At 40.9% G+C, this 25,669-nt stretch overlaps 1 protein-coding gene and 1 long non-coding RNA gene across 3 annotated transcripts in view; one reads left to right on the top strand and one right to left on the bottom strand.

The window, feature by feature from the left end:
• Positions 1 to 14,476: 14,476 nt before the first annotated feature.
• LOC113259588 (uncharacterized) lies at positions 14,477 to 22,618 on the bottom strand. The gene is made up of 3 exons (XR_003317641.4): positions 22,244 to 22,618; positions 15,776 to 15,845; positions 14,477 to 15,143 (listed from the first exon to the last, which is right to left on the bottom strand). It is a non-coding gene; the product is annotated as an uncharacterized LOC113259588 (long non-coding RNA).
• Positions 22,222 to 25,669, top strand: part of STEAP4 (STEAP4 metalloreductase) — a 25,043-nt gene continuing 21,595 nt past the window's right edge. The window contains exon 1 of one of the 2 annotated variants that reach the window (XM_026505104.4): positions 22,222 to 22,493. The gene's annotated coding sequence lies outside the window, so the exon portion shown is untranslated. The remainder of the gene's footprint in view (positions 22,494 to 25,669) is intronic. The other variant, XM_026505112.4, reaches the window with a different exon arrangement.

The following is a 25,669-nucleotide window of genomic DNA, read 5'->3' as shown; positions in this document are numbered from 1 at the left end:
CAGCCTAGGAGGACAAATTTTTCTCTAACAGTTTAGGAAGGTATTCTTACTGTCATGCTGGGGGAGAACAAAGAGTATGTATGACATTCTGATCTGAGGGAATCAGGAAGTTATATCAGCAGAGCAGAGAATATTCTAAACTGTGAGCTTGTCAAGGCCGAGAGCACTGTGGGTTGTCCAAATGGGCACAGTCTGGGTTTCACACTATTTCTTGTCCAGTGTCACTTCATGGCTCACAACCCCTCAAGAGAAGGCCTCAGAAAAAAGACTTCACTTTATGTAAAAATTGAATTCAGAAAGTTGTAGTTTGGGTTCCCCAGGAAGTAGATCCTGAGGTAAGGATTTGAGTGAACATTTACTTGGGAGGCTCAGGAAACTCCAGGAGCACAGGAGGAGAAAGATACGGGGAGAGGAAGGCAATAGAGGGTAAGTTGTTAAGCAAGTGCATTGGTTAGTTTGTGCCACATAACAAACCATTCTAATGCTTACTGACTTTAAAAGGGAATATGTGTAGTTTCTCACACTTCGTGAATCATCCAGATGGTTCCCGTTGTGGGCGAGCTCAACTGATTTCTACATTCAGCTGGCTGCTCTTCTAGGGCTAGATGCCTTCAGTGTTCAGACACATACTTCTAAAGTTTGGCCTAGGGAGCTCTCACTGGATAAGCTCATTTCTAAGTCACCTCTCATCTCCAAGAAGCTAGTCTGGGCTCCTTTAGGTGGTAGCCTCAAGTTCCAAAGGTGGCAAGAAAACAAGCCCCAGCAAGCAAGCTCTTTTCAAGCTTCTGATTGGGTCATATTTGCTAATTTCCCAACGGCCAAAGCAAGTTCACATGGCCACTAGATTCAAGTTGGAGAAATGGATTCCACTTTTTGATGGGACATCTGCTATGCCACATGAGGTGGGGAGGAGGATTTGTGGTTATTTTACAATTCACCACCACCAGCTGCCATACTGGGAGGCTGGCATTTAATCCAGCAAGGACTTTCTGAATTAATCCATGCTTCAGAATTAATGCGTCCTATGCAAAGTCCGACGGTGGAAACTGGGATACTTAGAGCCGAACTCCCATAGGTCATTGGAGACCCCCTGCAGGGTTGCTAATACCAGAGCAGCTATAATGGCTTGGCTGCCTCAGGCACACTGATCCAGATAGTGGCAGTCATGACCCTTCTCTCACACCCAGAAGGCACGAGAGAGCTCTAAGGAGAATATGAGACCCTGTCTGTGAACGCTACATACAGCACATATTTACAATTCAAAGTGATTGGAAGCATCTAGGATGAAGAGTTTTAATCAGCTTGTTTCTAATCCCTACTCTGCTGAGTGTGAGGTTTCTGTTGCTGCTGCTGCTGCTGTTGTTTTTGTTTGAATTCCTGAGACAATACAATGCCTGACAAGTGGCAAGTAATAGCCCTTATCTGATTTCTGGGTAAAACATTGGCAGAGTTGTTTTCTGGGCCCCATTAGGCCGCCACCTACCAATTGGAAAAGTCAACTTGTTCAATGAACACTACACAGTGTTCGAAGATACCCTTCCTCTTCACATAGAGAGGAATGAACTATAAGCTAGCGTAGTCTTAGACAGCATCACACTGCATCTCTGCACCACACCAATGAGCAAGGATCAAGTCACTGGCAAATATTTCCTGGAATGGAATTATCAGAGAAGAGTAGTGATAACATTATTTCAGTTCAACACCTTTGAATGAGGTGTTGCCAAAGACTCAAATGCACAATGTGATATTAAAAATATTACATTTTTTGCTAAAAAAAATACTTCTGCTTAAGATAGTGAGAGGTAGTACTGTGTAATGGTCAAGATCATGGACTCTGCAGTCAGATACTTGGGTTGGAATCCTGGCTGGTCCACATGTCAGCTACCAGTTGAACAATTCATTAAAGCTCTCGGTGCCTCCACTTTTTCACCTGTAAAATGAGGATAAGAATATTGCCCATCCCAAAGAATTGTTGTAAGAATCAATATATATGTAATATTCTTAGAACAATATGGGACAATACAATAAATGTTAGCTAACTTAGTAGTGAATTACCATTTCTACATACTGACTAGTGATCTATTAGCTCAAGTTAACGAGAATTAACTGAAAACAGAAGGAAGCTGGAAACCGTTTATGGATTTGATTTAATTGCACCTAGATGTTAGTTAATACCTTGAGGAAATTAGACTCTAAAAATCAGAAGCAAGCAGCTGTGACTTCAGTAGATTCAAACTTTTCTCAATGACTTCTTTTTTTTTAAGTCTTTTAAAATTTTTTTATATATTTATTTGAGAGAGAGAGGGAGCAAGCACGAGCTGGGGGGAGGGGAGAAGGGAAAGGGAGAAGCAGACTGAGTAAGGAGCCCATCACAGGGCTTGATCCCAGGACCCTGAGATCATGACCTGAGTGGAAGGCAGATGCTTAACCGACTGAGCCACCCAGGTGCCCCTCAATAAGTTCTTGGTAAGCAATGAACTGTCCGTTGCACACAGACACCCATTTACGATACCCATGTCCACAGCACACATACATATATAAACAAATGTATTTGCACATACACACCTAAGAAATGTTTCATGAAGCAGCACTCATTGTGATATTCTCTACTCTCTTTTATTTCAGTTTATTAAAATGCTGATAGTAATCTATCACTGATTTTCCATCATTAATGGGTCATGATCTCATGTCTGAAAAAGTTCTATATAACCAATCCTTTCAATGAGATAATTACATGGAAAAAAATGTGCTCTCTTTCCATTTCTGCCTACTCTTCAGCCCAGTCCTGCCCTATAGTACCAGGGTTAATCTCTCCTTAGTCCAAAAGGAAACAGAGACTCTTACAGACTTTCTCAAAGATTCCCAACTAGGCCAGACTACCTGGATCTCTGGCCCTATCATCAGCTACTCTCCCTTCTCAGCACTTTCCTGAACATGCAGGATGTGGGGAATGCTTCTGCCTGGGAAAATAAAGACAACTCTATGACCTAAAGTTCTTCTGCCTATCGTGGACGTGGGAGACATGAGGTTGTAGCATGAAGGGGTCATTAAACCTCTGGAGAGCTGGGAAGAGTCTCATTCCAGCCCTAGAATAGAAATTATGACCGCTGCCCTATCATTCAATATGTGACCAAAGTAGCGCACAGTACAGTATCTAATCTAATCCTTGACAATTAGACACACAACAAGATTTTAGGAATGGAAATTCTGTGGGGACAAGGTAAGGTTGAGTATATTTTTAGATAAATGGTGCTTATCTCCTACCATGAAATCACATAAACACAGTCCACTTGGTTTTTCCTCTTTTTCTACTTGTGCCAACTGCACATCACTTAATTCTACCTTTAGTCGTGATTCACATTTCTTATAAAGTGGTTCTACTCCTTGATTTCTACACTTGGTAGGTTGAACTGGAGATGTGATAATTTCAGCACACGAAACAGTATCAAATAAGAGTTCTAGAGATAAATGGAGGTGATTATGATAGTGCAACCATGGGAGCATACTTATGCCACTAACCTGTACGCTTCAAAATGATTAAGTAGGTAAACTTTACGTTTTGTGTATTTTACCACAAATAAAAAAATAATTTAAAAAAGTATTACATAAAAAAAAGGATTACATAGAAGTTTTTTGAATTCAGGTTATATATTTAGACCCTCCTCCTACCTCACCCCCTCATTACTAAAAAAAAATAAAGAAAAAAAACACAAGCAAGTGTTATATTTTATAGTTTGTTAGTCAAGAAATATTTAGTTAGCTATTTAAATCTTTAAATCTAAATGTCATCCGTCACCACTTGCTAATGTTTGTGATTGTGGGGAATAATCAGAGGAAATGGAAATACCCCTCTTGATCTTACTCACTCAAAAGTTTCCACACATCCAACCACTCCATCACTGAAAAAGTTCTTCATAATAAACATGTATCCATAAATAGACTGATATTTTTGCTGATGCCAGAATTGACATATTAACTTAATCTTTGTGTCAGAAACCTACTGACTCACTCAAATTGAGCAGTCAAAAGTAATAAAAATATATTCCAAGAATTGCATAAATATGCTATTCCAAAAAATATGAAAATGGAGGACTTGTTTAAAGTTTCTGCTTGGTTACACCTTGAAAAATCAAGAAAACAAGGACATTTTATTTGGACGCCTCTATTAAATGAGGCCTTGAAGAAAACCAGGGGAGCAGTTCATTGAACATGTGTTTCTCATTGACCTTGTGAGGCATCCGTCCAGCATCTTTAACAAAAGAACACTGTGGATAAGTATACTTTCTTACTGTTGCATTTTGATGGCCTTAGAAGCCACTCAAGCTTCACTTTCCCAGTTAATGTATCATCAGAATCTGCTTCTAGGGGGCGCCTGGGTGGCACAGCGGTTGAGCATCTGCCTTCGGCTCAGGGCGTGATCCCGGCGTTATGGAATCGAGCCCCACATCAGGCTCCTCCGCTATGAGCCTGCTTCTTCCTCTCCCACTCCCCCTGCTTGTGTTCCCTCTCTCGCTGGCTGTCTCTATCTCTGTCAAATAAATAAATAAAATCTTAAAAAAAAAAAAAGAATCTGCTTCTAGTCATTTTGTGGATAGCTTTGTTGTAGCTTCCAGTTACTGTGGTATATACGCTTCTCTCTCATTATTATTATCCAAACCAAACGTTCTACTTACTAGGAACAATCTTATTTCATGTCAGATTCATTTTCAAAATCTTTTAAGTTTAGCCCTTTATCACAACACTTGAATAATGCACTTAACATCTCAGTCCTAATTCTAATCTTGAAATCTACCTCATTCAAACCTAACAACTTTGTACCACTCTCATGCCATGCCCCCCCACCACCACCCCTGGTTTTCCAAAATAATTGATTATATAGGAAATACATTATTACTGAAGGGATAAAAAAACATGCTTCAATTTTAAGGCTCACTATGCAAATGCCTTTTTTTCAATAAACAGGTCTGCTTAAGCTAAAGGCATTAAGTAAAGCATATTTTGTGGCACTGTCCTAATCTAGAACTAAAAGGAAGTTCTAAACACAAACAACAAGTCCAATTTTCTGGTCAAAAAATCTATTGTTCTGTATTCTATTCTGTAGTTCACGATCTATTCTGTAGTACACAACCAAAGAGTTGAAGAGGGGTAGTCAAATGTATCTAGAATTTCAAGAACAAACAATACAAACAGCCCTGGCAAGATCATGTTTCATACAACTACCAAAGACCAAATTAGATCAACAGCAAGACTTTTTTTTAATTGTCCAAAGAGATTCTGAAATTAATATAATGATCAAAAGATGAAGATTTATACAGGCACACCTTGCAGTACAAACCTCTCTATAAATAAGATCTCAACCTTAGAGGCTCGAAGTCCTAAATCTACAAACAAGAAAGTGTCGCTCACTCAAAATGTAACTGGCATTTTATTTGCCCTAAACAAAGAACTATCACATAGTGAAGAAGGGTTAAAGATAGCAAATGCATTTCATACACTAGCCAACTCACATTCCTTTAATCTTTGGATACTTTTTCTCCTGAAACCTTTTAGGCCCACATCCAGGAAACCATTTCAAATGACTCATATATATCAAACTCTTATTATCACGGTCTAGTTGGCTTAATCTATGACTTCCAAGAACTGTTACTTTTTCAATGTCTATTATTAACATCTCCTACAACTCAACTCAAGAAGAAGAAAAGACATGGGGTTGGGAAAGTAAAAAGAGGAAAGGAGCAAGGAAACAAGGGAGAAACATGTGAGGAATCAATGGAAGGAAAAAACAAGTGAAATCATGATTACAATAGGGCAAAATACCTCATTCCATTCTTTTTTCTTTCCCCAGTTTACTAAATTCAGTAGAAAACTTTTCTAGTATGAATAGATAATGTTTGCTGAGCACCTACTATAAGCCGGGCATTGCTCTAAGCACTTTACAAATATTATCTCATTTAATACAACAATTCAATGGATAGATACTATTAATGTTCCATTTTACAGACAATAAAGCCAAGGCACAGGGACCCAGATCACGGAGCTAGTAAGTACCAGATCCAGGATTCAACCTAAGCAATCTAGTTCTGGAGACCATATTTTTACCCAGTAAGTTATGTGCAAGAGAACCTGTTACTACATCTACTTGTGGGTATCACTGTAATACTGATGTGGGAAACAAAGGCAGATGAAAAATTATTAAATCCCCTTACTACCTAGAGCCCACTGAAAAATCCTTGAAACAGGCAGAGTGTCGTTCCTCTAGGAACTCGGCTGCCTCAATGTTAATACTTTGCTAAGGGCAAAAGGCAATCCTAGCCCAAGCCCCAGGATCCTATAAGTCTAATTTAACATATAACAATTCCTTTGGAAACTTCCTGTATCTCCACTCCCCAAGATAACATGTTGGCAATCATCCTCCAAGCACCAATATAGATTTGAAGAGTCTCATGACTGAGCTTTTACTAAACAGTAATAAATGACCTTTTCCTAACCATAGCTAGCCCCTTCAGGATCCTGGAAACCTTGTTTCCAAAATACCCGGGAGGCTTACATTATCCCTAACCCCCTCCCAACTTGAAAGTCTATAAGAGGCTCCTCATGACCCCAGTGCAGCTCTTTCTGCCCACAGGTCCTGTCCCTGTGCTTTAATAAAACTACCTTTTTGCACCAAAAATGTCTCAAGAATTCTTTCTTAGCCATTGGCTTTGAACCCTAACATATTCCCTACATCAATACTACTTTGTAATACCACAAACTTGGGGGGAGGGAGATCCTAGGGATTCATTCCTTCAATAAACATTTATCATGAACAGACTCTAGTTTTCGCTTCTTGAAAGGAACACAAAAATGAAAAAATCATATTTCTAGCCTTAGATAAACTCAGTCTAGTGGAGGATATATTACTACCACACAATGAAAACAGTGCTTATAGAGCTTTGTCAAACTGCTGCTGGGGACATGGAGTGGAATGACTAACTTTTTGGACAGTGACAGGGACATATTAAAGAAAGGTGATACACAATCTAAGTTTTTTCTTTCTTTCCTTCTTTCCTTCTTTCCTTCTCTCTCTCTTTCTTTCCTTCCTTCCTTCCTTCCTTCCTTCCTTCCTTCCTTCCTTCCTTCTTTACTTATTTGTTTATTAGGTAAGCTCCACACTGGGCATGGAGCCCAACATGGGGCTTGAACTCACAACCCTGAGATCAGAGCCGAGCTGAAACCAAGAGTTAGACATTCAACCGACTGAGCCACCCAGGCACCTCCATAATCTAAGTATACAGGTACATAATTATACTTCCCATGCCCAATGTTTAGGCATAAAGCTGGAGAGGGTATACTGGTATACACTGAACCAAGCCAGAAAATCAGATTCTCTAAAGGAAGACTTTAGGAATTGAAACCAAGAGAAGGAGAGTTTGTGTCTCCATCTGTCAGAAAATAAAGTATATAAATTTAGGAGCTATGAGGGGCCATGTTCCAATTTGAGAAGAAATGTCAGATGAGTCTGCAGAGGGGGATGAAGTAGAAGCACAAACAGAATCAAGGAACAGACACAAAGAGAGTACCCAGTGGTTTTGCCATCCCTGTTCCAGTCCTTTGAGACCTACCCATATTCTTAGTGCTGTATCCATTTCCTTTCACCTAACTTGAATTGGTTTCCATTACTTAAAACCAGGGTCTTAAATAGTAATATTGCAGAATCTGCAGAAGGCCAATTTAGATTATCTCATTCACTAGGATATAATGGACAAAAGAGAGAAAAGGAAGGAAGAGAAAGGAGAATGGGAAGACATCAGGGAGGCTGGAAAGAAGGAGGAACAGACGCAAAGGGAGGGAAAAAGGGGGAACGGAAGGAGGCAAGGATGGAGGAAGGGAGGGATAAGAGGAGAGGTTATTTTCCATATATGCTATCTAGAGTCACAATCCCTCAAGCCTCCCATTCTGCTTCACGGTAGGAAAGGGAATAGATCCACGGCCTGGGTCTGCAGCTATGTGCATGTGCCCAAGAACAATGAAGTTGGTGGGAAACAAACAAACAAACATTTCCATACTAATCATAACAGTGCTTCTGGAAAATGAACCTGGTGAATGGGTTTGGGAGTCAGGGATGGAGGCCGGTGGGATAAATAAATCAGTTGGGAATTGAGAATGAACCTTAACAAAGAAAAGCCTGTACAAATAGAAAGGGAAAGATGGTATGAAAAATGCTGAGAAAGAAAACTGGATGACCCTTGGCAACCAAGTGGCTGTGCGGGATAATGAAGGAAAGCAGGATTCAAAGGTAAGTTTCCCAGGTCTGGGGCCTGGGTGACTCCAAGAGTAAGACCAATAACTCCATCTGCAAGCAGGAGGAGCACTAGTTTAAAGGGCCGGAGCTCATGCATACCCAAGGTGTCTGCCAGGCCCTCGTGGGGACGTCTACCAGTCCAGAAGGAAAGACAATCCAGCAGCCACAGATATGGGAGTTGGTCATCAGGGCTCACAGTTGACGTGAGCTCACTTAGGCAGAGCTTTATAGGGACAGATAAAGAAGGACAAGCAAAGCCTGGGGGAGGAGCCACATTTGGGAATGGACAGATGGCGAAAATATGACTAAAAAGCCCCAGAGAAAGCAAAGGAAATCAGGATAGCACAGTGCCAGGGACACTAAGGGAGAAGAAAGAGTGCAGGAGGGGGCAGCCCTCAGAGAGGTTAGAAAAAAAATTGAGAATGTGAGACTAGCCATCAAAATTCACCTTAAGAAGTCACTGAGCACTTTCAGTGGCTTGATGGGAGAGAATACCAAATGACAAAGGTCCCAGGGGTAAGTAGGTAGGCATACGTGAGGAGAACGAGATCTGCCAAGTGTATCCAGGGAGGAAGAGAAGCAGAAAAGAGAGGTCTGATCACGAATGTTTTCTCTTCTCTTTTGTTTATGTTTGGATGGTGGGTTTGGGGTGTCATTGTTGTCATTGTTTTGAATATTGAACAACCTGACTGTAGGGAGTGGGGGAGGGACCAGTGACCCCAGAGACTGAAAACGCATAAAAGGGAGTAAAATTGGTAGGAATAAGATCCTGGAAGGGACAAAGAACGCAAGGGTTCTTGAAGAGGAAAATCTGATTTGGAGAGTGAGACAGTTAAGTGAGCATGAGGTCTTCCATCCTCTGAAAAATCACAAGCAAGGCCTCCTGAAAGGATGAGGCCAGCATGTGAAATCACAGTCCACAGCACAGGCCAGTAGTCAGCCACCATGGAACAAACGTTCATTGAATGAATAAATGATTCTGCTACTCCAATATGGAAGCATGACTGGAGCCACGGATGTGTTTGTTGCTGAAGGTTCTTAAAATTTAGTTCAGAGAAGGGAGAGCGTTCTATAACCAGAGGCCCTAAAGAGAGCCAGAAATAACAAGTTCCACTTGCCCTGAATATCAGAGAAGAGGAATGCAATTATGTGTCATACCCACGTTAATTCCGTCACACCTGTACACTCAGAAGCCACAGCGTCGGCAGAATAATTTGCCGTTATGAAAGGCAAAGTACTATAAACAGAGATCATTTTCATTTCCATAAAGGAAACTCCATGACACCCTTCCACATGGCCTGTCTCTAATGTCCCCGTTTTCCCATGAAATGACGTTGTGCCCTCTAGCACATTCTTAGGGTAGCACGCACCCCATTTCCAGTGACCAGCCAAAGAAGGAAGGTCAGGGTATGAGCAAGGCAGAGCAAAGATGATCGCACATTCAGAATCAAAACTGAGAGCTGCAGATGACTAATGATGATAACCAAGTGTACCCTTCAGCGGAAGACAGAACAGAACATGCTCAGTGTGACAGCAAAAAAAAGCTGGTACACAAGATGTAAATAAAATGTAAAGTAACTAAAAAGAACAAGGGCTTAGTCATTTTGGGGAAATTGGAATGTTACTTACTGCCATTTGTCAATGCCCTTCAAGGGAACTGGGCTAAATAACCCAGGCCTGCAGAAGCAAATGACTTAGTGGCCTCAGACCCTAGCTGTCTTTCTAAGAGCTAAAGCAAGGGCTCTTAAAATTTCCTGTGCCATCGACCTCTTTGGCATTCTGGTGAAGCTCATGGGCTCTTCCTCAGAATAAAATTGATAAATGCAGAAAATCAGTTTACAAAAGCACCAAAATTGAATTACAATTGAGTTTCAGTTTGTGTTTCATAAAAAATAGAGAATTTCTGCTGTGAACCTGAATTCACAGACTTGGTTGTCCTTTTTATAAATAGAACAAATATAATTGGTGTTCACCAACTGTGATTATTACCAAAATAAACACAAGCTTTTACCTTCTAGAACTATTTGGACATCGGTGAGCGATCAGAGAGAGCAAAGACCCAGGACTGTGACTGCAGCTGGCCTGGCGAAGATTAAAGTCCATGGATGCAGAGAATCTCTGATACACTCTGACAAGCAACATCCAAGAAATTCACTTTCCTGTGAAGTTGGCTGCTAGAAGTGTCCTGAAGAAGGATGAGCACAGTGGTGTTCCTTCAGTTATTCCAGCCTCACGTGATTCACTCTCTGTGTCCCAAAAACCCATAATGTGCATATGACAACCTTAACTATCCAAGATCAAGTTGTTAAGTATATTTCTCTCTGCAATATTTTGATTAAAATTCTACCAGAAGAAAGATTTGTTTCACCAAAATTCTAAGTTAGGCATTGCTCAGTAAAATATTTTAAAATGCATGATAATTGTAATGTTTATAATGATACACATGAAATACTTACAAAGCAAAGCCACAAAAGTACAGATTTCTTTTTAAGTACTTGGTTGGCTGATTGTTGTTGGCATCAGGTTGTCTTGATTGTGCAACTGTTGGGAGCAACCGCCTTAACTAAGATACCCCCGCAAAAGTAGGCAATTGGTGATATATGAGACAGGAAATAACCATTAAGGAAGCAAAGTCAGTAATAGGTGAGGATCTTCATGTCATTACTCAAGCCATGAATTTGTTATTTCCCCAGGTAAAACCAAGTGTATTAATTTCCTAGAACTGCCACAACAAGTTACCACAGGACTGGGGGGGACATAAAACAACAAAAATTTATTATCTCACAGTTCTGGAGGCCAGAAGGTAAAAATCAAGGTTTCAGTGGGGTTGGTTCCCTCTGAAAGCTCTGAGGAAGAATCTAGTCCAGGCCTTTCTCACAGCAACCCTGGGCATCCCTTCACTTGGGTCTGCATAACACCTCTTTGCTTGGGTCTGCTTCTGTCTTCACCTGGCCTTTTTCTCTGTGTCTCAAACCATTCTCTTATAAGGACACAAGTTACTGGATTTAGAGCCCACCCTAAGCCCAGAACGATCTCAGCTCAAGATCCCTAACTAACTACATCTACAAAGACCCTATTTCCAAATATATTCACATTCTCAGGGACTCACAAGGCTGAGGACTGGGATATAACTTTTAGGGGGATACCAATTCAACTGACTATACTAAAGAATCTTAAAATTTCATACATTCTAGCTACTGAGGCTTTTGGTAGAAGATGACAGGAGATAACACAAAGCATAAAGCATTTTTTTTTCTTACACACAGTCTCAGTAGATACTTCTGTATTTTTAAAAAACTGCACATCATAAATTCTTAGCACTGCAGATCTGAACAATAAACACAGGGAGTATATGTAGCTACAGAACTGAAATAGAGTTGGTTCAGACTGTGTAGTTGAAACAGAAAGTTAAGATATTTTAGGGATTTAAGTTTGAGAAATTATAGACACAAACCAGAAACTCCCGGTAATCATCTCTGAAATGAGCTGTGCCCAGGCCAGTCCTGGAAGGTGTGGGCTAGTGTAGGATGGAAAAACAGGATGAAGACAGATGTCTCCTTAGTCACTGCTGCCTAAGGGTGTTCCTCGTTCTTAAAGGAAATAGGCTGAGTATCACCCACCCCATGTTGGAGCTATGACTGAATTGTTTAAGATATGCTGTCTATATTTGTTCTCAAATTACCACTTTGTGAGTTTTCAAAAATTTATAGTTCATCTAGTGGTATGTAGCCAACTCTGCTAAACTAAGGCTTTTATGTTTACATAAAGTCCTAAAAAAGTGGGAAAAAAGACTCTTAATGAGGTACTAAGAAAAATGGTATCTGAGCTGGGTAGACCAACTGATACTTGCGTTCAGAAAAGGGAGACTGCTTGATGCCCAAATATGGAAATTCTTGTTTGGATCCAACACCCTTTATATATCCCATAAGACTTTGAAAGCTAGGTGCCAAGGTATGGTGATATGGCCTTTGTCCACATATCTAACTTCATGAATATTTTCCACGTCCTCAGAATATAAGGAATATTGTCACCTAAAAACTAGAGGTATGCATTCAAAGGTGTAAATATTTTATCAATTTGTTCATCTTACTCATTGATGCTATACAGTCCTTGGTAGATTTACGGCTCTTTGACTTACTAAACAGATTAACCCTGCCTTTCCAGAAAGGACCCAGTCTTATTCTTCTTTGGTATCTCCTGCGATGCCTAGCACAGTTTCTGGGATATAGTGAATCCAAAATCAATGCTAGCTACAAGATTGGCTGATACTTCATACTAAATGACTGTTCCTTCTTATGGAAATGACCACCTGCAAATGTGATGATCTGAAGGGATTTATGTTAAGAGAAACACTGCTCGACATTTTTCCCACTGAAGCAACAATGAAACCTGAGTTTGGGAAACACCCAAGTGCGCTGTTACATTCTGTGCCTCAGTCTCCTCATCTGTTGTACATGCTTCAGAGGGTTGTTGTGAGGTTTAAATAAATAGTTGAAAAGTGTCCGGAAAAATGTCTGGCACATCAAAAGTTCTATATAAGCATTTTTTTTTTAGCAGTGGTGTTCACATTACTCTTTTTCACTATCCTTCCAGAAATAAATTTGTTTGAATGAGAAAACACAGTAATATATCTTTCATCCACATTTCTGGAGAATGATGTCTTCCAAATTATTGTAATTACTACCTTTAAGTAGTCAATCCACTCAATCCATCAGTCAGTATTTATTGAGAACCTACTGAATGCCAGTGACTGTTCTCCAGCAATACAGTAACGCAGCAACAAAGAAAAAATGGTCCCTGGCCTTCAATAAGCTTACATTCCAGTGGGAAAAGAAACACATAAACACATCAATAAAAAGTTAGATACTTTCAGATAATATGTACCATGAGGAAAATAAAACTATGTAATGTGACATACAGTACCTATCTGAACGGTGGTGGATGGGAGAGCTAATTTGAGTAAGAAGGTCATTAAAGGCAACAAGAAGAGAAGCCGAGCTGAGACCAGAATAATGAGGCAGTTACTTGTAGCTCTGAGCAAAGACCTTTCCATGCAGAAGCAATAGTAACTACAACATGCGAACATCCTGCAATGGGAACAAATGCTCAAGGTTAGCGCATGAAGTCATTACTTGAATGCTATCAGTTACAATCTGGTGGACAGAGATGGACTGAAGACTGGGAAAGGAAGAACATAATTGGAGGAGTGGTCTTTATGCACCTACATGTGGGGTGGGATCCAGAGCATACCTGGAGAAAATGGCCTCAGGGGCAAAAAGACCCGCAGAGTGTGTGAGTATGAATATGGTGGGCTCTTAGAACTGGTAGTAGGAAAATTAGATCATGGTGACTTCACAATATGTGACTGAGTGGGGAAGGGAAGTGGAGATTTAAGGAGTCATTTCAGAGAGTTAGACATTGAATATGCTTGCCAGGTACAGTAGGATGTCACTTAGTGTAATGTGCCATGTGTGGTCATGGTTTTGAAATGACTCCAGCCAGCACAACTGTGTGATTTTCTCTAGCAACACTTAGCTGCTTTAAGTGGAGGTGCAAAGTAGGCAGCTAGCTGGGGGAAACCAAGGTTGAGATTTTGCCAGATAAAGGAAACACACAGAGAGATAGCCAAGTGGATCACAAAGCATTTGCAAGAGAAGAGTCATAGTAGTATATGGAATCTCAGCTGAGTAAGAGAAGTGAAAAGATGAAGGAAGCAAGAGCAAGTGACAAATAGAAAAATAAATAAGAGCAGGAATTGGAGGTCTTGATGAAGTTAGAAGTTAGCAAAGTGGGACAGACATGGTGAGTGGGCTGGATGGACAGAGGTCATGATGAGAAAATGAGAGGTTCAAAATGAAAGTGTGGCAATGATTAGTTATGAAAAGGTGGATATGATTGACTATGAGTAGTTTCTCGAGAAGGAGGATGGGTCAGTATAAAAAACTGACTTTATGGGACACCTGGGTGGCTCAGTTAGTTAAGCATTGCCTTCGGCTCAGCTCATGGTCCCAGGGTCCTGGGATCGAGTTCCGCATCAGGCTCCTTGCTCAGCAGGGATCTTGCTTCTCTCTCTGCCTGCTGCTTCTCCTGCTTGTGCTCTCTCTCTCTCCCCCCACCCAACAAATAAATAAATAAAATCTTTTAAAAAAAACTGATTTTATGACTATCATTTTGGATAAAAATGCCATTAAAATGGTTTTTATACCATTCCTTGTATTATTGAAGCACACTAAACATAATGTTTCTTGTCATAATAGGGCTATTAACATAAAGATTAACATATTATGACATATATGGCATTTTCCTTAGTACTTCCTGATTGTTTTGCTCCTACAATAAAGTATCCCAGACAGTCGTACTTGGAGCCCTCGAGTCTGCTTTTTACAGTTTTCCTGTCTCTTCCTTTTTCCTTTTAAGGCATAGTAGACTTGAAACTGGACTTCTTAGAATTCACTAAAATGTCCCCAAGCAAGGGTCTGTCACGAGCACGCTATGAAGGCGCACACACGAGTTGTGTCTTTCCACAATGTCAGCTATATGCAATCATAAAGCAAAGTTAAATCACAATGATAAAGTAGGTTCAGGATTCCAAACTCAGTGACATCTCACCATGTGATTAAACTCGGCTTCTTGCACAGCACACAGAGCAGGACAGAAGACAAGAGACACAACCAACAAGATAACAGAAGGGTGCAGGAAGTTCACGAACCAAACGCGAAGTCAGTCTGTGGGCGCGCAGCTGAGATAAGGCCTCGGTCTGGTCCGGGTCAGCTCTCAGCACTTACTGCTTCTGATGTTCAAGCGCGGAAGGATCCTGGTTCTGTTCCAAGATCCACTGGGCACACCCTTCGGCAGCAGATGCCTTTTTCAAGTGGTCAGACATAGAGGGGTCAGGTCTCAGGAGTCTGATAGTTTGCTGCCCAAATCCTCCCCTTCGTAAAGGGATTTAATGGGTTTCGGATCCCTGCAGACCTCTGGTTCTGCTCGTTATCATTTCTGGGGTGTCAGCTGACATTGGTCCCAAAACCTCCTAGCAGCAGTACCTTAACTGCTTGCGTTGTTTGACACAGGCCCCTGCTTGACATCAGAGACTCCATTTTGCTCTCTCCAGGGTCTTAATGGCACTGCAATTGAAGTCCATGAACTTGACTGAATCTCTTTGGGTTTCTTAGGCGAACTTTACTTGACTTCCTTCTTTCCCTCTGGCCAAATGAAGCTTTATTCTTTGAAGGGGAGAAAGGGCACCAGGACCGACAGATGTCAACCCCTCCAAAAAATAATAAGCTTTTATTTCTAGCAAGTAGATTTTGATGGGATTTGACAAATTTCTCTATTTAAATTTCTAGTGCTTAATTAAAATGTGTCTCTTGCTTTCTTCTTAAGGAATAGCCATTAAGATAGGAATGGCCCTGGATTTAAGTTCAAAGTTAAAATAGTCCTGATCTAGGGTTTTAAGTAATTTACATTTGAATGACATAAAAAATTATAACTTACCCCTTCACTGCCTCCAAGTATTCTTTCCCGTGTGGCCTTTCTCATGTATCAAATCCATTAGGTAATCACTCTTTAACAAAATGCAAGAAAGCACAAATTAAGAATATTCTAAATAGCCACTGGCCCCACCAAATCAGATATCTACCTAAAGGGGACCAAGAGAGCAAGCCATTTATTTTGTTTTCCTCCGCCTCCTTTTTTTTTTTAATGATTCCAAATATTTTTTTACTTAGGCCATTTGAAAGCATCTGTCCAACATCCCTTTTTTCTGTGATCATTATATAAAAACACAGGTGACTGTTCTGATGAAAACAAACCCTTTCAGCGCCTCCTGTAAGGTCCCGAAACGCAAAGACGGTAGGCTCTCCTTCCTTTTCTATAATGAATGCTGGACATCCTTCCACAGCCTGTTTGCAAGTGCTAACTGCTGGGACTTAGTGAGATATCTCACTACAAAGATGCTTTCAGAAAAAAGACCCAGGAACTCCATTACATTTTCACAAAATGCTACTGAAGACATAGGAGATATGGAGCTGGGAGGGAAGTAATTAAATGAAAAGGTTATAGCTGAAAAAGAAGTCTGGGGGGAAAAAAAAGGCAGAACTCTGGGAATAGCAAGAGATAAGTAGCCAGAGGCATTGGCCTTTTCTGAATGATTTTAGCACAGAAATGTTTGGCAATCAGCAGAGACAGTTCCTTGAGCTTTCCACTTCCGCTGGTAAAGAGCGGGTTTAATCACATCAATACAGTTTTTACATGAATGGTTTCAAAGATCTTTAATTTCTACATATTTCTCTCTGGGTTTCTACCAATGTATCATTTTTCCTTTGAAACACTCATTCACTCATTCATTCAACAATATTTATGGAGACCCTGCTATGTGCCAGTCACCATTCTAGGTGTAACATACACAGCAGACCACAAATGGCACAAAAATTCTTTGTCCCCATGGCTCCTGCAATCCACGGGAAAGACAAACAATAAACATAGTAAATCATTCAATTACAGTGCGATAGAAAGTAATGAGAGCTATGGAAACAAAGCAGAGAAAGGGGGGAATAAGTAAAGGGAGCTGGGCATGTAGGGACATAAATTCAAATAGGCCTGCCTTGACTGCTCTTTCTGAATGATCTCTAAGTTGCATTAAGTGAAAAAAAGCAAGGCGTAGGATGTGACTAGTAGGCTGCCACTTGGATTTTTTTAAGACTAAACAGGTATGTTTTTATATGCATAACTTGTCTGTGAAAGGAATCCAATAAATCATGAACAGGGTTGCCTCCGGGCAGGAGAACTCAATGTCTGGGGGAAGATGCTTTCTAATGCACTGCTTTCAAATCTCGAATTTTGCACCTGTGCATCAATTTTCAAATATTTTAATTAATCCTCTAAAATGAAGTTTTACATAACCTACAACAATCTACAGTAGTGAAATCAACTCTTTGGCAAATAATCTATACATATAAAATAAATAATCTATATTTGGCATTTCCTTACCAGCATGATAAAGTTTTATAGTTATTTTAAGGCAATCTCAAGGAAGGAAAATAACTCTTAGCAAGTAATTGATCTTTATACAGTCAAAAGTATGCAGAAAATAAAATGGCCTCATATTTTCATTATTCTTATCCTTTTCCTCCTGTGATCTGCTTTATACTCATTTCACTGCAAATTTTGTTTGAACAGAACAATGGATTAGGCACATTCAACGTTTTCTTTCCCTTTCTTTCTTTCTTTATTTCTTTCCTTCTTTCTTTCTTTCCTTCTTTCTTTCTTTTTTTTTCTCCTCTTCAGTATGTGACAATTCAACAATTCAACTAACCTTCTTTACTGGCACCAGGCACAGATTAACTAGTTGTACTGGATTCACCTTTACCAATAATATTTCCAGTACTAACAGGAGCCACCACCCACTGTGGAAACATGATTCTCCCAGGAGCCTGACAATCAGCTTCTTTATAAAAGGCTGAGATAAAGCTTATTTTCAGTTTTTGAATTACCAAAAGAACATCTCTGTTAATTTATCAAAACATGCATCATTTATCAAAAATTGCATTTACCAAAACATTAACTACACCTCAATATTTCTTCATCTCTTCAAACTTTGAAGATCTTATTCTTAAAAAAATTTTTTTTATTTATTTATTTTAGACAGAGAGAAAGAGAGAGTGCTTGTGCTAGTGGGGGAGGTAGAGGGACAAGCAAATTCTAAGCTGAGCATGGAGCCCAAGGCAGGGCTCAAACCCAGGACCTTGAGATCATGACCTGAACTGAAATCAAAAGTTGGATGCTCAACCAATAAGCCACTCAGGCGCTCCTGAAGATCTTGTTCTTTGATAGTATCATGGCCAAGTGACCTCCTCTGAGATCAGCAGGTGTGGCCTGGGCCACATCCAGGTTTCTCTTGGGGACGGTCAGTCCATAGCCCTGCCAACATACCATAGACTTGTGACTCAGAGTCAGAGACTCAGATAAAGAGGACAGGGATTCCTTCCCTATTTCCAAATCCCACAAGTAACTGTCCTTTACCTCTAGTCGGTGACTTTTTAAAGTATTATTATTCACTCACCTCATACACTCAACTCTTCCAATTTTACCTTCTCTTGAATTTCTAGTGACAGAATCAGGATCTTTAGGGCATGTTTTATTTTTAAATTCTTTATTGTCATTCCTGACATCATTGCCTAGCCCAGTCTCCAATATTGTCAGTGTCTGGCGTATTTTCCCATCAGTGCTTTTTTGGGTAACAGGTGGGTGGCAGAATGTTGTTTGGTTTTGCTTCCTGTTCTGTGTTGGCAGGGATCCTAGAGATTGGTATAATAAATAAATTCAGGTCATGAACCTGGTTTTAGCCCTTCGCAGTTTCACAGTATGGAGGGGAGAGAAGGTGGTTCTATTAGCCCACCACCCAGGAGAGTGGGAAAGGAGTAGAAAAATAAGTTGGCTGGGACAGGAAATTAAATTTCCACATCTACCAAAAAGTAGCTGAGAAACTTCAGCCAGAGATTACTCACTAAAGTCCCAAATCTGCTACAAGGAAATTCAGAAAGTTGGGGGTTTTCTTCCCCCAAACAACAAAAGTTATCCTCATTCTGACTGCACGATGTGATGAAGCCACCGTAGCAGGGCAGTCTGACTGGAGAAGCGACCCTAAGCAGGTGCTCTTCTCATCCCACCCCGTCCCACTTCATTAGGCAGGACGGTACAGAGAACAAACACACAATTATTGACACATGGAACTCAAAAGCCCAGGGTGGAGAACCCTCTTCAGGTGTAGAGTTCCAACAACTTCAGAAATCTCTAAATCTCTTCCTTCTCACCTCTTCACCCTCCTTTGCCTTGCGTGGCTTCTTTCTCAGGCTCACTCTCTCCTCACAATGACCTAGGTTAACTTTCTATCAGCTAAACAACCCTCTGTAAAGAGCATGCTTCCTTCTGAGTTGTTCCAGGAAAGATACCTATTGGCCCAGCCTAGGTCACATGTCATCACTGAACCAATCACGGTGCACAAGGCTGTGTGTGCTTTGATTGGTCAGGCCTAGGTCATGTGTCTATTCCTGAAACTGACATCCTCCCCGCCCCCCTCCCCCCACCGGAAACCTCCAGTGCATCACCTCCACCCGGACCCCAGGGGCTGAGACTGTGCTAGGGTATGTTTCAAGGGAAAATGAAGATACGATTAGCAGAAAGAGAAATGGATTCTGCAAGGCTAGGACGAGAGGAAGTCACTGAAGCACCAAGGGGCCTAAATTTAAGGAGACACTCATTTTCTGGTTCATGAGGGTCTATTTTGAGAGTAAGCCCCTCCTCAGATGTTGTGCCCTCACTCCCCACTCATCTCACCCTAGTCCTGACCCTGGATGCTAGGCAAGCAAAAGACAAAATACTCATTAAACCCATATTCAAAAATAACTATCAGAGTGCCTAAAATTTGTCCCCCCTCCATTAGAGATTTATTTCTTTGAATAAACCAGACATCTCCAAGAATCCTTCAGTTTTGTTTTGTTTTTCAAAAACCGCTAGAGGGCAAATCTTTAGGTCAATAAGGGTTTCCCATATACATTCTAACTATAGACTATCAAGTCAGTCACCTGGGGGGGGGGGCTTGATAATGTGTCATGCACTGTAAGGAGAGGCCTTGGGGAAGAGGGAGGAGGGGTTGAGACCAGAGACTGCACAGAAAACAGCCCCTTAAGAGGAGAAAAATGACAAAGAAAAGGAGATACTAAGGTTAAAGGCATACTTCATTCAGTCATTTAATACTGGCACTAGGCCTACTTCATCAATTTTCCTAAGTTCTGCCATGTAGAGAAATGGAGAGAGCAGGCTGGCAAGGGAGGACATAGCAGAAGAGACTCAGGGCAGAGTAAATGTAGAAATTTCTAAACAGGAATGCTTTGGTGTGCGGAACATCTGGGAAGGCTTATCTGGAGTTCTGATGATAAGCTTTCAGGAGAAGGATGAATTCTGCCAACAGCAAAGCCTTGGGTCTTCAGGCTGCTGGCATCTTTAAGAGTTTAATTTCCCCGACAGCAAGGGTTTAAGGAAAGACTAGAAGAGTTATGAATTTTGTGTCTCTCCTAGGATCAAGGGAAAAATCAATCTTTTAACCGCAAGATAAATAAGTCAAGCAACTCTTAAGTTTAGTCCTAATAAAGAAAATTTCTTCTATCCTTCATATTCCAGTAATTTCATCTTCCCTTTCTGGGACTCTGGTTGCCTTTGGCAAAGAAAAGAGCTTACATAACTGAAATATATCTGCTTCTCATAAAAATCGGGTTTTTAAAATTTTTTGCCCCCCTGAAAATAAGTATAAAAAACAATGATTCTGTTATTAGTTGGAGGCTGCATTTGGGAATATGATTGTCCACATGTCAACTCATCATGGATCCAAACGCCACCCAGAAACCAGCGTAACCTAGTCCATAGACCCAGCAACACGCTCCTGGTGGCAAATATGTCACCATGGTGTCAGTGGTGGATGGCTAGATGCCAGTGACCTTGGGATCTGCTAACTCACTCCCCTGTTGATAGAGCAGACTTCTGCATAAAATGGCTTCCTCAGGATACGTCTCCAGGGAAAGAATGTGATGGCTAGAATGCTCATTGCCCTCAGCAACTGTATTTCCACAGTAATTATTTCCTTTACAGTCCATTAACAACTAACAAATCAGCATTCTGGTTGTAAGTGTCAAGTTCAGTGTGCTAAGAATCAAGTTTTTTGCCCACAAGGCTTAAAGCCAGATGCTAGCCCAGGGGCAAGTCACCCAAACCTTGTGGATCAACCATGAGACATCTAAGGGACAAACCAGGAGACCTTCTTTCCTAATTGCACCCCTTTCTCTCACCCTGTCAGTTTTGAAGCTGGGAAAATTGATGCTGTAACATCAATGAATACCTTTTAAGTTCTTCCTCGTCCAAAGAATACTATCAGATGAACCTTTTACAAAATATAATTGACAGTAAGTTAATTAATGACTGCAATAAATATTAAGCACCTATTATAAGCAAAGCGCTGTGCTAGGTGTGGTAGAGAATCCCAGGCTGAAAAGGATAAGGTGTCCGCCTCCGAGCTTCCAGTCCAGGAGAGGAGATACAGACACAATAACTCTCTTAAGAGGTAAATCGTCCTAACTGCCCGCATTGGAAATATCACTACACTGAAGGGAGAAAGGAAAGTTTAATTGCAACAAGAGGCTCAGAGAAGACTTCTTGGAAGATGTGGGGTCTGAGCTAACTCCACAAGATACTCTGGGGAGAGCTACAAATCAGGCAAAGAAGGGTTGCCTGAAAAGTGCTGGAAACAGACCTCCATGTGGCTGAACATCTGGGTTTCAGCAAGTATGCCATGGAGCTTAAGACCAGATGGCTGGGCAAGAGCCAGATTGGGAGGACTCTAGGGTCAAACTGCAGAGTTTGAGAGTGCAGGGGTGCTTTGCCCTATAGGTTATCATGATGAATTAAATCTTAAACCCCTCATAGCTAAAGCTTTTGAGCTCCTCCTATACAGAAAGACATAGCAATCCAATTGCATATATATATATATATATATATATATAATTATGCAATATATTACATATTATTATTCAATATTATATAGATATATATATCAACAGTAAGGTATGGGCATCATCATCCCTCTCTTTCATTCGGCTTGTTTCTCTTGAACGATTTAATCTACCTAAATTAAAACCTCCAGATTCAAGATCGTCCCTGCTATGGGTCCCAAGAGAACCCAAGACTTCCAGACAGAGGGGGAAAGATGTTACTTCTTACGCTGAATTAAGACAAAATGGAAAAGGGAGAAATGCCTCAAAGCCTAGACCAGGTAGTGTTTTCTCAACTACTCAGAGCTGTCTGGCTCCTTCAGGAGAGGGATCCTCCTCAGCCTCTCTATGCTTCCATCTGCGTGGAACGCATAGATTCCAAGCACTCCGCGGAACACCCTTGAAAACTCCCGCAGGCTCCTACCATCAGCAACATCTGCAACAACAGCCGCGGTAGAGCACCGGAAGTTCTGGTTCTTCCAGTTGCCCGGGATTCCCAGTTTCGAACTCTTCCTGGAAACGCTTTCTTCACCGCTTATCTTGCGAAATCTAGCGGGCCCTCCCTCCGCTCCCTCCGGCCTCTTATACCCGCGAGAGGCGCCACCCGCAGCCCTGAGCTGAGCTGCAGCTGCGCGTGACCGTGGCCGCCTCGCCTCCCAAGCACTTCCCAGCAGGTGGGTCCCGTCGCCGGCTCTTGCCTCGTACCTTTCGCCACGCTGCCTCGCTCCTTTATCCGCTTCAGCCCACCTCGAGCCCCAGCTTCCAGGACCTCACTCCCTCCCCCCAGCTCGCACCGGGAAGGAGGTGCTGGCAAACTCCCCCGCCGCGCCCCCGCGCCCCTCTCCAGGAAAGGCCATCTAAGGGTGTGGCGCGATCAGTTAAGCTATTCAACAAACATCTAGCTTCCTGGAGTTTTATCGCTCATCTCCTCCAGAGAGTGCAGAGAAACCCTAAGGTGGAAGACTTAGGGTTTGTATTCCTCTTCTGTACCTTACTTCTGGAGGAAAGCAATCTTGTGGCGCTCACCAAGAAGGGAGCCTGGAAGAATGTGGTTTTGGCAATCTCCGCAGTCTCAGATCTTCACCAAGAGCTGAAATTTGTCCTGAGATCTGCAACCACTTCCGTCCTTGATTTTGATTTAAATTTCCTTCTGTAATTTAGCGATTGCTTTTCCAGAGAAGATTGTTTGAAATGTAATTTATTGTGAAGAATAAATATAGCCTGGTTTCCCTCTTTGTCCAGAGGCAGCTAGAAGGTAGTTTTTTTCCTCCTGATGGTAATGTAGGAACTTTTTAAAAAGATCACTGGTATAATGAAGGCGTATTGGATGGAGAATAAGGGAGGGAATTTGGAGAATTCTATTCCTAGTTCTAACCTGCAGCTCACCACCTCAGCCTGTTTCCACCAATGTAAAATAAAAGGCTATTGAATCAGATGATTCACACAGTCCAACACTGTAACAAGGTGAAAATCCATAACGAAAGCTCCTTGCTGGTTTGAAATATATCGAAAATCTTGTTAATGCAATAAGTATAACCAAGTAATTGCTTTCTTCATAATTATGCAAGTTTCGTTTTTATAGGGATACTACACAGTTGGGGAGCATCTCTTCCCACACAAGTATCTTAGACTTCTATCACATTTATCATTCAGAGAACACTCTCAGCTTTCAAAACCATTCTTCAGCCGTGCTATGTGAGAATGTCCTCTTCCCTATAAATGGCAGTCATATAAATGTCACTCACATGAAAGAACATTTTTTCTGATACAGTGGGTGTAATTTTATAAAATGGCACATTTATTTGAAGCAGTAACTTTTTTGAGATATGGCCTTTCGCAAGGCCCCTAGTTTTGCAGAATGCTGTGATTTAGCACAGAATGAAATTCCACCTGCGTGTATCCTACCTGCATGGCAAACATTGCCAACCCAGAAAACAGGATGAAGCTTTCCCCTATTTATCAGGCTTCGAGGTTGTAAGGTAAGTGGTACATGTGTATAGAAAAATTAGGTCATGCACTTTCTCCACTGGCAACAGTTATAGTCCTGCTGAAGTTCACATAGAAACTTCAGGTTCAGAAACCGATGTGTACAAGACCCGACCCCTAACTTGAGAATAATTTCCTGACTTCTGCCTTGCTTAAACTTGCTAACTGCTGTTAGAAGTAACCAAATAAATTTTGATAAGCCTGGTAATAGATTGAAAACCCTGAGCCTTGAGCCTTGTTCTGAACAGTTTTAAGAAAAATAGATGTGTAGGTCATAGAATTTAAAAATTGAAGCAACCCTGGGCAGTCACTCTGCTCTTCCCTGTCTCCTAAAGGACCACCCCTGGTCACTCTACCATTGTTAATGCCATTATTAAAACGACATAAATTCTCCTTTTAAAGTCTCCCAAGTAGCTGATTCTGCAGTCTCCGACAGAAACATAATCCAATGTTTCGTGATCCTCACCATCTGGTTCTCTTTATAAATCATTTGGATCTTTTGTCAACTGCTATTTAAAAATCATTTCCTTTTAAAATCTTAAGAAGGCTAATAAGCTATTGTCAAATATATGTACCTAATCACCCTTCAAACTTGAAGACTTGCTAGGGTACCTTGTAGCTCATTTCCTCTGGGTTGTCCTCCAAGAAGGAGGTCATTTGCTAAGCGCCTACACCCCCATCTATCTATACTTCTTACTGTAAGATTCTACACAGGCTATGAATAATGTAGTTTTCTGGGTGGGAGGTTTTTTGTGTTGTTTTTTTTTTTTTAAGTTCTAGTCCTCCAGAAATAAGAAATAAGATTTTACAAAGACAAGAGATCTGAACTCACCTATTTGACTCTGTTCTTTGTAAATCCAAAGAAAATGAGTCATTAGTTAACGATGAAGACTTTCTGAACAGTTTTGCATGATGTGTCAAACCTACTCAAGATATTTTGAATGACTTTTAGGACATTTCCAAAATGATCTGAATTAGCACTTGTTCTTTTGTTGACAAGAAATCAGTCCTGGGGGTACCTGGGTGGCTCAGTCATTAAGCATCTACCTTCAGCTCAGGACATGATCCTGGATCCCTGGGATCGAGCCCCCACATCAGGCTCCTCTGCTGGGAGCCTGCTTCTTCCTCTCCCACTCCCCCTGCTTGTGTTCCCTCTCTCCCTGGCTGTCTTTCTCTGTCAAATAAATAAATAAAATCTTTGAAAGAAAGAAAAAGAAGAAAGAAAGAAAGAAAGAAAGAAAGAAAGAAAGAAAGAAATCAGTCCTGGAAGGAATAAAGCCAAGTAACTAACTAAAGGATAATTAATGCTTAAAACAATGCATGATAAGAAAACTTACCTGACCTATATACATAAACAATTTGTTCTTCCAAAATCATTTAAAAAAGAGAACAAAGAATTCTTATACTGTTTGAAGATCATCTTTCAGAAATATATCACTACCAAAAAAAAAAAAAGGTACTATTCTACTAGAAGTATTTCCACTCTAACTAGGCAGGACATTGACATTCTGATTCAAATGCTTCTCCACAATGTCCCAGAAGAGTCTGTTACACCACGTGTGAGAGTTTTTACCACACTGTACTTTGATGGTCACAGATTTCTGAAAACTTCTTTTGAGAGAAATATGTTTCTTTTAAATGTAGATTGTATGAGCAATCCTAATGTCAGACTGAAGTAAAGTCCACTTTTCATCTTAAAAGGAAAAAAAAATGTGTGCAAAGGGCAATTTTGAAAAGTTAGGAACTATAATTTTGAAAAAAAAAAAAAAAAGAAAGTAACCTAAGAGGTAGCAAATAACTATATATCAGGTCTCATAGAAGGTTATTAGAACACAAACTAGGTACTCTCTTTTGCCTCAGCTCC

This window comes from Ursus arctos, unplaced genomic scaffold (assembly GCF_023065955.2).
Source record: "Ursus arctos isolate Adak ecotype North America unplaced genomic scaffold, UrsArc2.0 scaffold_3, whole genome shotgun sequence".
Classification (NCBI taxonomy): Eukaryota; Metazoa; Chordata; class Mammalia; order Carnivora; family Ursidae; genus Ursus; species Ursus arctos.
The sequence above is the reverse complement of the archived record's forward strand: the minus strand, read 5'-3'. Positions and strand labels throughout refer to the sequence as shown.